At 40.1% G+C, this 18,382-nt stretch overlaps 1 protein-coding gene and 2 long non-coding RNA genes across 6 annotated transcripts in view; 1 reads left to right on the top strand and 2 right to left on the bottom strand.

Moving 5' to 3' along the window:
- The window catches only part of LOC125386039, a 136,853-nt gene that overhangs the window by 15,799 nt on the left and 102,672 nt on the right, over positions 1-18,382 (bottom strand). Inside the window, exon 4 of the long non-coding RNA XR_007225862.1 lies at positions 5,795-5,890. This is a non-coding gene — a long non-coding RNA (uncharacterized LOC125386039). The remainder of the gene's footprint in view (positions 1-5,794; positions 5,891-18,382) is intronic.
- The window catches only part of LOC100650952 (insulin-like peptide receptor), a 116,818-nt gene that overhangs the window by 43,910 nt on the left and 54,526 nt on the right, over positions 1-18,382 (top strand). The gene's annotated exons all lie outside the window — the stretch shown is intronic.
- On the bottom strand, positions 9,030-12,141 carry LOC125386041. The gene is made up of 2 exons (XR_007225867.1): positions 11,175-12,141; positions 9,030-9,488 (listed from the first exon to the last, which is right to left on the bottom strand). It is a non-coding gene; the product is annotated as an uncharacterized LOC125386041 (long non-coding RNA).

Below are 18,382 nucleotides of genomic sequence, written 5' to 3'. Positions count from 1 at the left end.
TATGCATACACAATTTCCGTGCACGCGAACTCGCTTCCGGGTGCCCCCAAATGGTTACATTCTTGCCGAGTCGCGGTTGAACTTTGACCGCAACTCCGACTCGAAACACCTTGCAAACTTGACTGCGAACCTTGGTCTTTATTCTTTCTCCTTCTCGGCCTTCTTTTTTGCTTCGTTCGAACGAAAAACACAGTTTAAACGCGGTCAGCCTCGGTCTTGCTTCCCTTCTCGTTTTTCCATTAATCGCCCAGCCATTTCTATCGCGTTTATCCGCCACGCTCGACATCGTCTCGCAGAGAGGCAACCAAAAGAAACAGAAAGAAAACGAGATTTCGTCGCTATATTGTTGCTCACGAAGTTCATTTCGTGTTGTATTGCGAACGCTACTGTTTCCCGTATACTTTTTCCCGTGTACTTCTTGGTATCTAACGGACATCGGCCAACTGAATTTGTTCAACGAAGAAACAGGAACGTATCGGTTGGTTAAGCAGAATGTTATCTACGAAGTACTCATCGTAGGGCTGGCATGTAAATTGCTCAGGCAATTTGCATTTCGTGGTTGTTCGCCTCTCGACCGTGTATTATACACGGCTTATACGTTCGGCGCGATTTCCACTCCCAAGGCTTACGAATCTTATCTGTCTATGTAGCTCGGTCTCTACCCATCGCTTAAAATGTATCAACGTCAACGAAGACAATAAGCTTCATAACGTGTCTTCTCTCTATTTAAAGTTGGAATTATAGAAATAATATGTACACGTTTATTCATATTAGGACATGTGCGAATCTCACATGAAATGCGACCATTAATTTGGATCAGCGAGGAAACGATCAACAGATGAGAATTTTCATTTTCACGAAGAGAAATACACGCAATTTTTCATGGTTTTGCCGGAAGATCAAAATTATTCGCAGGATCGTACAATGAATTTTCTAATTGATATCAGCGTTTCTATCTATTTGTACGAAATTCGAGGAAATCGGAATGTAACTTTTCTTTCATCCAGTATAGGATCTAGATTCGATCAGAACAAGATTGCACCGTGTTACACGTTTTCGTAGTCGATCAACGTAACGGTACTGCAAGGTCCTACATCATTAGGAAAACATAATTATTTGCTTTAATAAGGAATTTCCCAATTAAAATTTCTATTTCTATTTACTTGTATCGATCAAACAACCGAGGAAGATCAGCGAGTAATTACCGTGCTACGTATAGCTCGGTAGCTGTATAAAATCAGAATCCGAGCAGAATAAGATTGCACGGCGCGTTTTTTAAATGGATCGAAGTTGCACTTCTCGTTCACCGTCTACGAACGTGCTTAACTTCTCGCCAGCAACTGACCTTTCCTTACAGAGCCGCATAACTTTACCGGATAATATCTTGGTAACGTAGCCTGCAATTGGTGAGCCCATCGGCGGTGTCGACCCCATTCCCGCGCGTTGATAATGCACTTTCAAAATTCGTCACGCGAGAGCCAGATAAGAGGAAGAGAAGGCTCGTGTATACGAAGGAGCGTAAAACGGTGAGAGAGAGGCAGGGGCAGAAAATCGCGACGAAACGCGGAAAGTCGTAAAGACGAATCGTCGTGACGCGACAGCCCATATTTCATCGCCAACTTTGTTTCAAGTAGGGCTAAAATGAAACGAAACGGCCAGGCAAGAGACGTTTGCTCGTCTCGAACGACGGAATTATACAAATATCGTCGCGACGTATCGAACACCATCCCGGAGACTCGCACGATCGTCTCCACGATTATTTCTACGTTCTAAAGATGCACCTGATGACGTCACGGTTTTTTACGTTTTCCAATACCCATGCTTCCGATATAGCGGATATTAGAACGGAAAATACGTTAGAAGAAAATGAGAAACTTTTAAATTTGCTGAGAATTGCTCGAGCAACTCGTTATATTCTATATATAAATATCTTTTACGATCGATATAAAATACGAACGATCGACATAAAATAACACTGATACGTACGTCAACTGCAATTAATAATGAAAATAAGGAATTCGAGTAATTCACGTTATATTTCTTTTAATTTATTATTAACGGCAGTTGCCATTTCACGGAAATACGAACATTACTTATAAATATAGATTTCTTGAAAGACGTAGCGGTACAGATTAATCTAAAAGATTCTGCAGAGATAAGGAAATAGGCATCAATCGGTACCATTTATGATACGATAATTTATATTAGTTTTACGACCTAACGGTACTTTATACTACCGCTTAATTAAAATATCAAGCAAATATGCTTGGCATTTATTTAGGATTTATAAATACGACTTACGTATGCATACGATAGAGAGCCTCCTTGTTTCCAACAGATCATTTTATTCGGAATTATTCAATTAATTGTTTCGAAGGGAAAAGATCAAATCCGCGAACACATTGCGTAGAATATAGCGAAACGAAATAGATAGAGAGATACAAGACACTGCCGTTAACACATTGACGATCGTACGTTTCAACGTAGATCTTGTTGCCAACCGCTGGCACTTTTCACTCGATCTATTATTGGATAATTATGATATACTTTTTGAGAAAATCGTTATCGAATCTTCATTATATTATCTTAATTTATTTCGTACTCTTATGCGTCGTATAAATTTATTTATCGCTGTCAGACATAAAAATTGTCCATCTATTCGCTGCATTTGTAAATCGTTTCATTTTGATAGAACGCTGTCAAATATAGGAATCATTTGTTTCACGCGTAAACGTTGATTAAATGAAAACAAAAAGTCACGTAAACGTGATGATGGCCGATAACAGATAGCAGAGCGAAATCACGTTTACGCGATACTGGCCGTCAAAGTGTTAAAAGTATGACATTGTATGTATCGTGTAACTATAGACAATTGCTTCGAAATCTACCACAAAATGTATGTATTTCGTACGGACGCAATTGATGTGTGCAAAACACAAGGTTCGTATGAGATACGGAGGCGGTCATCGAGATTTAAATGGTTGTTCCAAGACTTGAAACATTTGTACTTTCCTCCATTAATTTTACGACTTGGCTATATCGTTGGACCATTTACTTGGACCACCTGCGTGTCCGACGTGGTATGCAATAGCTTCTTCGGATATGCAACAAATTCTTCAGACGCAGACTTCTTCGATATATCACAATGCAGCATCTAAACTAGAATATCTGCAGAAAATCGTTTCGAATGAGCGTTGAAACGCAGACATTTCGTTTTACGACCGTCGCACAGTAATTACTAGGTTCGTTTAAAAAGTAGATTAAAATCGTTTGTCTCGAGATCTCGTGTTCAAAAAAAAAAAAAAAAAAATCGAATTTGTAAGTTCGATAATTTCACGTATCACGTGTATCGTATTAACGCCTCAGCGAGCACACTCGAAGCCAATTTTCTCCAAACATTTATTACGTTCGTTATGTTTTACGAGCATTGTTGTAATTTTCTCGTTAGCTTATCGTTATAGAAATCAATAGTCGTTAGAGAGGAACGTGTTATACGAATATTGCCCGATATTCGGGAAAGAAAATATTGAAGACGGTGACGTGATTACTGTCGTTTACAGGTCATCCTGACCGAAATTGGTTACGCGCGAATGGAGCCACGATCGGCGGTTATCTAATTGACACCTTTCGTGAGCAGCCGCGTCGCGACGCGACGTCGGCTCGCACTTTCCCTCTCGATACGAGAGTTTATTCCCTTCGATCGACTCGTGACACGTCGCTACAGTTTTACCTCCGTTCTTTCTCGATGGCTCGTTTAATCGACCACAGGTCGGTGACCCGATCATTTCTTCGCTTTCTACGCTTCCTTCCAACCCTTCGCCCGTTAAATTGTATTTGTTCTCGCCACGCGTGCCTCATAATTCAACGTATACATATAGTCTTGTATTCACATCGTAGGTGGAAAGTTGGCTGATGGAAGCATTGCTAGTGACTGCTAGTGACTGGTTTATAATGTAACGTACATATCTTGCGTGGCAAAATGTTAAAATAGAGCACACTGAGCGAAACGGTAGTCACATCTCTAATATTGTCTCCGTATCTCGTAAATCGGTCTTTTACATTGCTAACCATAAATAAGTATTAGGACACCGGCTCTCTACCTACTTTTATCGGAGAATATAAATTTTCCTTTAATATTTAACTTTTTACTTTTTTTTTTATAGGTAGATTACGGATGTTTATGCGTTTGTTGAAAATTAAAAGATACAAAAATATAGTACAATTTATAGAATTTACAGGTGCACAAATTTTATGATATTATTTATTAATTTTTTTTTTGCTAATTAGGACATGCAATTTCTATTTTTATTTTCGGAGTTGAATCGAGATAACGAACTGGCAAACTTTCAATAAAATCAGAATGCAGAATTGCCGTCTGCCGTAAGAGGATTTCGTTGACACGCATTGACAAGCATATTATTATTTTAGTTTATCGGTCAATTAACCTATATTTCAGTTATTTCCACCGTCAAACAGAATTTGTAATGTAAATGGAATCGAGAAATCACGTACACCAATAAGAGTCGCTTGGTATTTTGCGTTTAACGTTAGATAAATATAATTAGTCCGAAAATGACCGAAAGCCCGTAGGATCAACTTCGTCGTCTTACTTCAGTTTCCCGTGTCCCTTATCTTCCTGCTATCCCATTAACCAACTTTCCAGCCATGCTTAAATATATCATTGGCAACATTGTGCGAAACGTTCGCAAGATCGAAGACACTCGAACAGTGTAACAACTTGAGATACTAATTGGCAAGCGTGCGCAGGAAGCACGCGGCGCGCTTCAAGACAATCAAATTAAAACGCGATTATACAAAACTCGGCACGCCGCGTTAATTCCCCCGACGCTTCCGCCGGAAATTGAGTATTCTAGCACGGCGATACGGACACGGAACAGGATACCATTTACCGCGAATTCACCGGCTGCCATGCGACGAAACTATACGCCTTTTATCCTTGTCCGTTGCGATTTCACCTTTTCTCTTTATCTTTCCCTCTTTTTTCTTTTCTTTGCTCTTGTCCCATATTTGATATACGTGTAATTGTTTTTAATGAAGATTCCAATCTTCCAAGGATCCATACGGTTTGGTTTCGATCGACCGAAGCTTTTAGCGGCTTGTCTCGAGGCAGATTGCTGCGTCTTGTTAAAGAGCACGCTATTTTGGTATACTTTGTGGAGTAGATATTAACAAGCTTGAAAATTGAAGTATTAATCTCGATCGAGCAAGTTCCATTTGATTTATATTAATCTTCGGTACTTGGTACTTAATGCTTCGTGGCATGCTCTTTTCAAATGGAATAAAATATTTTGAAATGGTTAACTTGTGTATCGTAGAAGCGTGTAAAGATAATTTTTAGATATTTACCTTATATTATATCGTACATTTTTATTTGGCGCAGATGTTTCATCGTTATATGGTTGTGGAATATATAAACGATATTGTTGCAGAATAGTATTTAAATACTCAATTATACATTATATTTAGTGAAACTATCTTTAACGCTTATTACATGTTTAAGCTGTTTGCAGTAAATATCTTTTTCAGATCGGTGCCAAATTTTACCAATACAATCACGGTAGCCGTATACTATTACAACGACAATGAAATTTCGAAATTATCGGATATCCTAATTCTATAAACGAACAACTAATTCTAAATTCAAATTACAGCCTGAATGAAATCTCAAGCTCTTTGTCTCTCCCCATATGTCTCGAATGTGCTCTTTCAATTCTCGAAACTACTCGAAATTGCCGTTTCAATTCTCGTAACCTTAACTAATGCTGTTACGTACCTTGCTGTACCCCTTCCACCAACAGCATTTGTATTTCTCGTATATTCCCCTCGAGCAAGGTATTACCGATGGCCAATTGCATCAGCGATTCGATACCTGAAAAGCAGAGGAGCATCGGTCAGTTTGAAACGCTCGCTCCTTTTGAGGACGCGTTCGAAAGGTCCGTTATTCGATCCTCGGAATTTCTTTCCCTGGTTGGCCCGATTTGACCAGAGTTTCCAAACACGTTCGATTAATTAATTACCTTCGATTGACGCTTCATTTCTTCGTTTTATTTTTTACGTGTATTTCGAGAATCGATTAACGTCGTATCAATTAAAAGCCATCGATCGATATATCTGTCTTTTACTTATTCACTCACCTTTTAATTATCAACGTGAAACCTCTAACAAGTGTATTTAATTTTGTAATTGGGAATCTGATCAGAATCGCAGAATCTAATAATAACGCGTTATTACACATTGTAACTAAGTTACGTTGCATTTACTCGTTTAGTGACAAATGATTTTATTTCGCAATAGTAAATGTGAGCCAGTAAAAACGTGATGCGTAATTCTACAAGATGAATTGCAAAATACTTGAGGATAAAATAACTTTCCACGAAATTGGAAACGCTATAAGAAATAACCGAAATAGATGACGTAGCCTAAGTAGGTACGACGTAGTGTAGGATGCACGTACATCGTTTGACGCGCTGTGATTGCCGTTATACTTTTCTCACACCCTCATTGGGTTCATGGGTTAGAAAATGTCAATTTCTTTCATGGATTGCACTCCGACATTCCGTAATTATCGTTTGTAATATTAGTAATACTATTTATAATCGCTTGGTTCACTAGGCTCGTCGATTTCTTTGCTCTTTAGTAGTGTCAGACTTCTTGGAATTACAGTTAGCCATAAATGTATCCGGCCACCTGAGTATTCTCAATCTATTTTATCTTCATCATTCTAGAATAAAATAATAAATTTATTTATAATTTTGTATAATCTTATAATCATGGTTTCATCATTTTCCATAAAATATACCGACGAAGAAACTCGCCTCGATATTAAATTACTTTCGAAAGACAATTGTTAGGAAATTATATCGGTTTATCTTCCAATAATTGAAGCGAGTATCACTCGCTCGGAAAAATCCACATCGATTAGAAAAACCAACTTAAAGCTATCTACGATTATAAATCACATTGTACTCTTTCTTAAATACGCACGAAGAAATAACTGGAAGAGGAGAAACACGTGGATTTCGAATATCATAGCGGCAGTCAAAATTGTTTAATTATTCTAAGATCTTAGTTTAACTTTCCTGGTACATAGTATAACTCTCGTTCTAAGTTCTAAATAGCCAACTTGAATACTTTTGTAACCAACTACATACGTTCTTCGTCCTTTTCGCTTTACGAATGTGTCATCAACACCCTCGAATGCTTCAAAATGCTCTGCAAAAGCTACACGAGTTTGAAGCTGCTAATGTTTCCTAAACTCGTGGTATTCCCTTTGTTTCTGACGTATGTGTATCTCGTTCTGCGTAAGTAGTCGGTCGATTATTCTTGGCGTTGTGATCTCACACAAAAGTCAAGATGTAGCGAACAAGGAACGAAGTGTGTCAAGTTTGGCGGGTCTCGTGTCGTATGTACACTTTATGGAACAATCTTGCAAATTCTAAATGCCAGACAAATCCGGTTGCGAAGGGAGACTCGTTTATTTTCGCAGATTTGCCGAAATTACAGCGCTCGGACGCTGTTAAGTATGTACTTCCGACGATGCAAACGAAAAGAACAAATATTATAGTTGGACAAAGAGCCGCCACAGTAAGGATACAAAGAAACAAAAGAGCGAGCGAAAGGTGGACAAAGTGAGAGAGAAAGATAGATGATTCTGTCGTACGAAATCCTGTTAACCCTCGGTTGTTAGGCGAATGTAAGCGTAGCTGTCCTGCAGACGTTTATTATACAGGCTGCTTCATTTTTACCCCGCCAAACGGTATGAGCATATTTTACAATTAAAAATAAACAAAACGAACAAACGTTGTATTTACGCAGAAGTCATAAATGCCTTGTTATTAAAAGTTGCAACAAAAATGCCAAAGTTATAAATAACTGGATTCTCGATCGATCGGCTATGTTTACTGAAATTCTTGTTCATAGAGTCGTCCGTTCTTCTAAGTACAGAATTGATATCGTCGTCACATGGAATCAAATAAGAAACCAGTGGTTTATAATTTTCGTACTTTTCTACCAGCTACTCAATAAAGCGTTTACGAATCTATGCTTGCATAACTTTCTTTCCTTACTTTCAATCGTAGAATATGCTGACAGCTCCACCGATTAGAATCTGTTAACAATGAAAAACCCTGTATATTCTTGCTGTAATGTACGGTGATTTCAGTCTGCCAAGACTAATTCCTAGCCTAATACCTTGTTTCTAAAGTAAACACGGAAACCCACGGACCCCTCCGCCTTCAACCTGAAAGACCATTTAATACCTCGATGTGGGCGGATGAGCGAAAATTAATGTCTCTTCGGACACGCGAATTGGATACAAAAAGAGTCGACGGATAACTTAGCGGACAAGAAGATGGGAAACCTGTAGAGATAGACGTGAATCTGTGACGAGGGGGAGTCAGAGAGTCAGCGGAGGGTGGATTATCTTGACACATACGCGGAGCAAACGGAACACGCTGGCCTGTGGGATCGTATAGCTTTATCCGTACGCAGTTACACGGGCCAGATGCATCAGCGTGAAAATAGCTTTAAAGGGGATCGGTTCAACGTACAATCGTGCTCATCCCCCCTTCTTGTATCGAACTCTGATATTTTCTGGACCCCACGGCCGCCGATCGAATTAAAAACAAATTATTCCAACAGTTCGAACGACTTCGATCCGTTTCCACGAGCAGACCCGCCGATATTTCCAAGCGAAAAATCCAACCTACGCTGAAGCGAATTAATTAGTTGATAGAGTATCGAGGAAGAATCGGAGAGGGTTAGTTCGTTTGCGCAACGAATAATCTCATCGGTAGGTTTCGTTAAATTTGTTGCCACGGCTGGATCGATGGGTCAGAAAGTTCGTTCACTTTTCGGTGAATGTGAACTTCGCTGCGAATATCAGAAATCGAAGCGTTGCGAATTCTCGACTAACTGAGGATCAGTCAGGTTGCAACTGATCGGTTGATATTGCGTGCCATAAACGAGATTAATGCTCAAGATGAAGGTAAATTAAAGATGCGGAGTAGTAGTATGTTTAGTTTATTTATTTCCACTCTTTAGTATACACCAAAAGAATCGCCAGCAAGTTTAGATGCAGAATAATGTTATGTTTAGTTAATTTAGCTGCACTGCTTTAGTAACACGAACAGTATGACGCTGTGACGAAGATCGTTTTAAGACTTCTCAAGAAGCTTCGCTTGATCCTTATGTACTAACTCTCGGTCCCTGGGTTTTCCTTCTTACCGTGTTTTTTATGGGATGGAAATTATTCCTTCCAGTCTTGTAACTCTGTACCCTCGTGGGCGCATATCCTCTGATGGTGCAGATTGATACCAGATGTGTATTTTAGAACGGACTCAAGGAGCCCTTAGGCTGTTAATTAACCTCTTGATGAGGTCCGCAGCGTAAAGTTTACTTGAGAGGTAGGAAATTCGGATTTTTCCAAAAAAGGCAGGTGCGCTGTCCCAGTCATAAACGGACGGTCACTTGGAATTCCGAAAAAGAAATACATACTCGTTTTAGGTATATCTTATTTCTGGTTAAAAAAGTTAAAAAATTCTAATAGAATGCAATAACGATTAAAATTATTAAATTGAAAAATATAACTAAAATAGAGCGTAATAATTGGTGGTACGTGGAATGGCAATCGCTTGTTAGGATTTAAAATACTGTCTTACATTTTTGCTGTGGCACGAGACGAATCTGGCCTCTTGTATAGTCGGAACTCTATTTCAGCGTGAAATAGCTGTGACGGTTGCGTTTGTTATATGTATTACGCGTGACTCGTTAGAATTCTTCTCGACGAAAATAGTTTCGAGAAATGACGAGAGCAAAGAAAACGCTTCGTTTGAAAGTAAGGGTATGTGCAAATATTTTTGGTAGCCATTGCATAGACGGAGTGACATATTACTGTGGATGCGACAGAGGGTGAGGACATTACAACACGGAGAAAAATCAAGAAAACAAAGTTAACTGGCTTTGTCGCTGAAAGTTGCGCTACGTTTTGTGTGCCAAAGCAACGTGCCGAGTGAAAGGGTTAGAAGAAGTAGTGAATCACGCGTCATCTGAATTCCTCGGCGATGTTTCTCCGCGTTAAACCGGCCGCGGAGGCTCCCGAGGCCAACCAAGAGACTAGCGTGAACCCGACCCGATTGGTGCCAGTCAACGATCAGCATCCCGGTTCGCTCGAGACGAGTTTAATACGTCAGTCGACCGCGAGGTCGAGCCCGATTGATTACAATTCTCGAAATTATCGCGAGAAATCGTGAGAAATGCAATCGCCTCACCCTGATAAAGAGATCGCTCCGATTGTTGAGCGCTGATGTTGAACTTTATGAACGGATGCTGCGATGAAAAGTATCCGATCTGTATATAATGGTTTTATATAAACGTTAGATCATGTGTATTTTAACACATGCTTCGATCGTCATGGTGGTCATCGCGTCATCTTTAAATTCATTAGAACGATTAAGACGAGATGAATTTTATGGACTAAACAATTTTCAGCAACGACTTGGATCGCATCGTCGGGAAAAAGTGGCCAAATGTAAAATTTTGCAGAAATGAAACGTTACGGTACGGTATATTTAAGTCCATTGCAACTGCCAGGGCAAAGTACATAAAATTCACGTGGCAGAGTTGACCTATTAATCAAATCGGAGTTAACGTACCAGACAGATTCGTAATCCTAGCGATGAGTTTGCTCGGTTGACAGATTAATGAAATGTAAGATAAATGTGACGCAAGGAGCATCGATTCTAGAGATTATTAACGCATAAAACAATGTCCTGTAAATTGTGCGGCGGTAGTTCTCTCGACAATTATCAGAAAGAATTAAGAGAAAATAATATCGCATTTAAATCGATATACCTAACATTTAACTTATTTCCAACAAGTATCTCGTAAGCTGTACGAGGGCAGATTGAGAAATTACCGAAATCACCGTTGTATGTTGCTTTATTTGTTACATCGCCATTGCGGAAGCTTATCAATCTGCCCTCGAACATTTTCAGATCCGTTTCAAATTTTACCAATATGGTCACGATATTCGTGTTTCGTTGCGGTGCTAATGCGATTTCAAGATCTTTTGCACGATATATACGCAAAGAGTTTCGAAGGATGTTCGAATACTTTTTTTTGAATTACGGTATAACAGATTTTTACGAGCTTACGCATTGCAGTCTTCGGATGTTTCATTCGCCAGACCGGTTAGCTCGCCCGAATACGCATCCATCGTATACACGGCCTTTTCGTTCATAATCTGGCGAAACAAACCTCGCGCGATCCAACTCATCGCCTCTCGACACAGTAGACAATCAGTAAGCGATTCACGCAGTGGAATGTCGTCGAGATAGAGTTCAGGACGTCTTTGTCGCTAGTAGCCACATCCAACAGTTCACATTCCGTCGGTCTCGTGCTTTGCCACGTGTCCCGACGATCACCAACGATCACCAACGATCGCCAATTACCACGGACCCTTCACGTCCGTCTACAAACTACGCTTCCAAGCTTTTATCAAATCAAACAGACCGATTTTTACCCCACTCTCGAGAAAGCGTATCATACGTGGCAATCGAGCGTTTCAGAAGTCACATTGATCAATCGCATAAATTGAAAAGTAAGTACGTAGAAGCAATGGACGTTACAAACAGGCGGCCAGGCCGCGATCGGACAAGTTGTCTTTCGTTCGACACGGCGGCGTTTAATAAAATCGTGACATTCTTAAACGAGCCGCGGTCTTTAGGGTTAAAACCAGTTTTCAAGATGTCGTGTTTGCTCCGCAGCTTCTCGCTTTCATCTCGTTCGAAATTACACACATCTATGAAACTGCATGTTCTTGAAATTTACCTTACAGTATGCCGTTACTTGTGTCATCTAAATAATTTGTTGGTAAGTAATTTGTTTCTTGAAACTTGAATATCGATCGAGTGTTCGTGTAATGAAATTAAGAAATTTAATGTACAGAGGAGTTGGCCAGTTTCCGCTTCTGAAAGGTTCGTATATTACTCGATCAGAAAACTTGCTTCCATCGTTTTATACAGATTCCGCGGTTCGGACTGAGGTGGTATACGTGTTGTCCGTGATAGTTGTAGTTGTCGGCTGTGTTGTCACTGCTGGGGTACTGCTGATTTTTCCTCCGTTTTCTGGTGCGTGGAAGAAAAATCGGACTCCGGTCGCTGGGATTCGAGAACCCGGGTTCCGAACGTTTATAACCTAAGGCGCTAACCATTGCGCTGCCGTCGTCCGACACTAGTTAGGTGTCGAGTGGTGGTATTTGGCTTGCCGAGTGCCGCCACGGGACAAAGATTTACAGATTCGTTGTACGTACCAATAACTTGAAATCCTGGTGATTATATCATTTCGACGAGTTCAGTGTACAAATTTAGGGACATAGTTTCAAAGTATGAAACATAGCTGCGAAGCATGCGATAAGAAAAAACGATTTCTCATCCCTCCAAATACAAATACTTTCTTATGTCAGTTGCAAGGGACGAACAGAGAGAAGAAGAAAAGAATAAAACGAACTTGACGGGATCGTAATTAGCGACTTTAGTTTGTCGGATGGAAAATTTCTTATTCTCAGTCGGATAAAGAGAGGAAAAGTCAGCGCAGAAAATAAGAGATCAAGCGGGCAATTGTCCTCACGGGTAAGTTACGCGTAGAATCGCGTGTTATTTCGCGTTGTATTCCACTTTGGAACAATGACGAATACGATGACACCGACGAAGATTGTTTTAATGGGATGCAGCTACACTTAGAAAGTCAGTGTCCCAGCACTACTTCTCTCTCTCTCTCTCTCTCTCGATAGAAGTATTCGCTCGAATTTAAGATGCGGCGCGCAGTTTCGAACGAGATAAAATCCAGAAACCAGAGAGGGAACGCAGTCTCTCGAGCAACGAACGTAATCCACGAGCCCTCTGCTCATTAAGAACGTTATGCCTTTAATTAAACGTTGGACGATTGTCAAACGAAATATAATTCGTTCGTCTCGACCGCGACCTCGCATCGAGAAGTTCGAATTCCTTCGGAAAGCTCATCGACCACGACCAACTGAAATTTCGTATAATTTCTCTCGCGTTATTATACGAAGAGCGACTCGTCTCTATGCTGGATTCGCCGCTGCTCGCCGTCGAAAATAGTTCGGCGCCGGCGACGACGTGTCTCGTGAACTGCAACGCACTACGTGCATAAATTCGTTCACCCGACACTCGCGGACCTACTTACTTTAAAGCTGCGCGGACCGAAAGTGTAGGAAATAGAACGCGCGTTGCGGCGAACCAACGATCCCGCCGCAATCGACAACTTCATCGACACGATCCTCCTTTAATTGAGAAATACGCTTGTCGGAAATAGAATCCAACGAGCGAGTGGCGTCGATTTGAAACGTTCGTTATTCGATAGGAGAATCGTGGAATGTTTCGTGCTACGTTGGCTCATTCAATTTTAATAAGTTCGCGTCCAGATACATTTATACCCTTCGATCAGAATTTTCAACAGATTTTTCTTATTTCTTTTTTATCGTACGACGATCGAAGAAGATCTCCGACGCGTTTTTTCAATTTCGAGACATTGTCTAAATTCTGGTTCACGTCTTAGACACATTTGTACCAATCAGGATTCCTGTTTATTTCTTCATTTCAAATAACCCGAATAGTCGGAAGCGCGTCTATCTCTGATTTCGATTTTTCACACTTCACCAGGATGGTGAATATTCTTGAAACGTTAACAAACGCGCGTATGAAGGTCAATGTAAAGGAGTCTTGTAATTTCTTTCAGAGAAAAATGCTCCCCCCCCCCCCAAAAAAAGGAAAACGAAATTCTAAACTGGAACAAATCCCTTAAATGGGTTAACTCCGGTTCTCCATATTCGTTCAGCCTCGATTTGGTGGACGAAAGCAGCGATTTCGGTTGGCGCAAAGTAGGGGAGAGGACGACCGTGCGATGTAGCACTCGAAGAGTTAACGATGACGCTGCTCGTGCCACGAGATCGATAAGTTTCAACGTCGGAGCGTTCGTCGCAGGCTCAGGTCAGCGAACGTCGCGACCGAATTTCACCACGGCCCGTTTAACCCGGTTTTATTCCCTCGTGCTCCACCTTCGTTCGCCGCAAATTCCAAACGGATTAGGAAAAACGGTGATAATCAAATTTTCAACGACCAGTCGAATACAATGTAGTTAACCGTGGAAAGGCTCGAATTTGTCGACCAACATAAATCAACGTCGTTACGACAAAGCAACAAGGCATATCCGACAGTCAGTTCATTAGTTGCAGTCAGCGACTGGCATGTTGCAAGCAGTTAAACAACATTAACGGCTCGTTCATCGACTTTCGTCGCTAGATCGTTCCGCGTCTAATTGTTCAGCTGTTCGCACGTACAACTTTCGTGGCAACTTGCACAAACTCGACCGCCGATGACTCGTTTCGAGCCTCCCCCGAATCGAAATACGATAAGCGGTTTTGCATCGATTTGCGGAATTTATTGTGGAATTTACGATGCTTTATGATGCGAACAAAGTTTCTACGTAAGTACGTATTAACGTACTTTATGAATATTGGTATAGTACGGTATAGTGTTTTATACCAATCGTTTAAAAAAAAATAGTGTTGATAAAACATAGTCTAATAAATTGCGCACGAACATAGCAGAGAATACTGATCTTTTGAGCCTCATCCTATTAAACTATTTACTGTCGAAGAAATATGAAATGGCCAAGATCTTTTTGTCGTCGAGCGAAAGAAAATTAGGATATTTTTGTATAAGGTGATAATGAAAATTAGTAAGTTTTGAAATTGTGCATTTTTTTTAATGTTTAGTATTATTCTAACATGTCACCTTCTTTCTATCGTTATTTTCCATTAGAACAACGTGGAAACGGTAAAACAGAGTTATTTTTAAAGTCGAGAATTCTTTAAATTCGGAGCAACTAATTATCGAAAAAAATAAGGATAGATCGCTTACATTTCGGTTTACGGGATTAATCGATCTGACGCTTGAGTAGCTCATTTATCACAAAGCTAAACTATCGCGACTTTAATAATTATACATAGACACGTAAGCTCGAAGCGTATACACAGATTTTGTCATAATCGTAATAATAGCTTTTGTGGAATTTCATCGATCTACTCTATAGATTACAGCACTATAAAAAAAAAAAAAAGCTAAAGTACACAAACGTCCCTAAGGATCGTTTCCCACGGAAATGTACATATTTTGTAACCCCTATACAGTTGCACGCGTCATCGTCGTAAGGATGCTAAATTTACGACCCCTTACGCGTTCCAGATTTATTTATGGTTCCCGTTACCATGACTTTAAAATCGTAAGCGACGTTATAAAACGTCGCCGTGTCTCGAACTTAACGGAACCGTACAATTTTGTTCGCCGATTCAGATTGCTATCGTTGCTGGTAATAAATCGATAGAGAAATATACGCGTCTGGCGTTACAGATTTCGGTAGTTTACCGAGTATCAATTATCGTGGAGTATTCGCGAAGGTGCGAGAAGCCGTGACTCAACGATTATCGAGCCTGATACGAGATAATTTAAGATAACGTACCGTTTAACGAACTCGAGCTTTATTACGTGAAAGCGGAAGTATTTAATTGATTGCAAATCCAGATGCGATGTACCTATAGCTTTTTAATCGATTCTGTCTGGATTATTAATCCTCTCGCGATGGAATTTTCCGTGCTTGCGAGAAAAATTGCCTTTTTCTTTTTTTTTATTAGTTATCGTTGACAGAGACGCAATCTTTCGAATGGTTCTGCAAGGAAGATTTAACACATAAAAATATAATTGGTTGTGTAATACGTACAGGGGATCGAAGGAGGAATGTATAATTATTTCATGTTACAGGCAGCAGGTTGTTAGGTAGAGTTGTTAGGAAATTGTTATTAGATAGAGAAATGTCAAGCGGAAGAGACGTTCTTTCTTTTTTATTTTTCAAGAATAACATCGTATAATTTCGATGCGTTAATCGACACAGCTTGTTACCTCACATAAAAGAATTTATAGAAATTCCTTTAATTTCAGTATTATCAGATGATTTTGTCAAGCTTATCCGCAACCATGTTTTCTCAGTTGTGTCCATAAACAAATAAATTTACGTATACATTGCAACAATGTATTCCGTACGCATAACATCATAACTTTTCTCTACTTTTCAATTTACGAGCCTCGCAAATAAGATATCCGACCAACTGATATAAACACTGGGCCATAGATGCACGTTGAAACGGTAATGGAAAACTAGTAGCGAGCTGAAGTTGTAAAGGAAAAGTCGAGACGTGGGCGTACGGGCAAGTAGAGAGGCGAGTAGCGATGTAATTAAGGCGTGTCGGCTGCATATTAAACGGTGTGGCCGCTTACGGTAAGTGGCAACGGAAGTCGTCCGGTGACATTATTTAATGATTTCCGGCTGGTCGGAAGACGCGACGAAAAACACTATCGGAGGAAACCGCACTGGTTCGTACGGCTCCAGCTTGCACATGCTAAAGATATGTAAAGGTGCGTTTAGACAAGCACGCGATTGCTCGTTCTTGACTCGCTTTAGTGAAATTAAAGCGTAAGCGAGCGTTCTTTCGCTTAATGTAAACGCTCTCCGAGCAATTTCAATTACGCCGAAAGAGCTTCTTTACGACGACGTACGCGAGCAAACGTTCGTAGAGATTAGACAGAGCAGAATTTACAATGTCCAACGGTTATTCCTGGTTCAGTCTCCTGGCGAAGAGATTATAGTTACAAATGCATTGTTGCAGAGAATTCGGATGTTCGATTGTCGATTCGGCGAGTAATCGCCAAATGGCGAACGAATGCTCGTTTACAGTCTCATTTTACTAAATTTTATTTAAAACGAGACAAAGTTGCGAACATCGGTTCGCTTGGTCTAAACGCACCTTTAGATGCTACACACGGGTCGATCGTCGATCAAAGGGATATCGTAGTAGCTGGCAAGGAAATATCGCTCGTCCGGATCCGTCGTGTAAACATACACCCATCGGACCGGTCGTTATTAAGGAGACCGGCCGCACCATTTCCTGTGGGATAGTTCACGATGATGTGTCACCCTCATCGTGGTTGCTCCACTCCTTCTGCCGAAATTAATGGCGCCAGTCGCCTCCAAAGGTTCCATTCTCCCCTTCTGGAAAACCTACGTGTCTTCTATATGGTGGGACCAGAAAACAATACAGTTGTTGGTTGTTGAATTACGGCCGAATTACTACTTTTATAGCTTTTAATATTTCATATTTTGTATCGATTCGAATGTCTGACAAATCGTTTCATCGATGATCAGCTGTCAGGTTTCGTACGAGATTAATAAGTGTTAGTGCTATTAATAAGTGCCATTACTAAAGACTAGAAGCGTATATAAGCATGTAGCTGTCAAATAATAATTTTAACGGTTAAAAACAATTTGTCTTTCATGACATGGCGAAGACACCTATTGGCTACGTAAATTGGAATTTAGAGAAGATGTTAGAAATTTTGAAATTTACCTTCGAATCTATAGTTACTTGTGTCATCTTGTTGCAATAAATGAACTCGTGAACGTAAGTCATTTGTCTCCTGAGAATCGAACATTAATCGTGAACCTATGTAAGGAAACTGAAAGAGTGACTCCATTCATCATACAAACTGCTCGAAAGCCGCATTGATCAACTCCGTATATTGAGAAGCAGAAAAAGACGATGATACTGCAGATACTATTTTTTAAATCTATCTTTCAACTTGATATTATTTATGTCATCATTATGTTACGATAAAGAGTCTTATGGAGTCATTTGTTTCTCGAATATCGAACGTTAATCGCGTGTTTATGTAATCTGTATGTATTAAATAATTTAACTCAATGTTTATGTAATGTTTATTTAAAAAAAAAAGTTATTTCTTTCAAAGTTGATCATTCTGGCTTGCTGAGAGAATCACGTATCGAACGACCTAGAATTCTCATAAAAATATTTCTATTGTCTGCCAATGTGGGAAGTAGAATGAGCCAGATCGATGAGTTAGTGCCATTTAATACGACGATAGAAACACGCAGATACTTGGACGACTATAATTCGATAGCGAACCTCATCCTATGGTACATAGATCCTCCTGTTCGCCAGGCTGAAAGAGTAGAATTTCCGCAACGTGTAGTTTTGCAGATCAGAAATGGAGCAACCCTTAAACCCTTGACCCTAGTGTCGGCTATCATCGAATCCTTGGTCGCGTGACAAAGAGCGTACTTTATTATCGTCGAAGATATATATTGCAGTGAATTTTAATCAGATTTAGGAAACCTGTCTGCCCCTCGATGTGAATAACGAAATCGTCGTTTCGTTTCGAAATTTATCATTAATTTCTGTGTTGGCGAGTAAAATACTCACGTTTGTCTA

This window comes from Bombus terrestris, chromosome 2, assembly GCF_910591885.1.
Source record: "Bombus terrestris chromosome 2, iyBomTerr1.2, whole genome shotgun sequence".
Lineage (NCBI taxonomy): Eukaryota > Metazoa > Arthropoda > Insecta > Hymenoptera > Apidae > Bombus > Bombus terrestris.
This window is presented reverse-complemented; position numbering and strand designations above follow the sequence as displayed.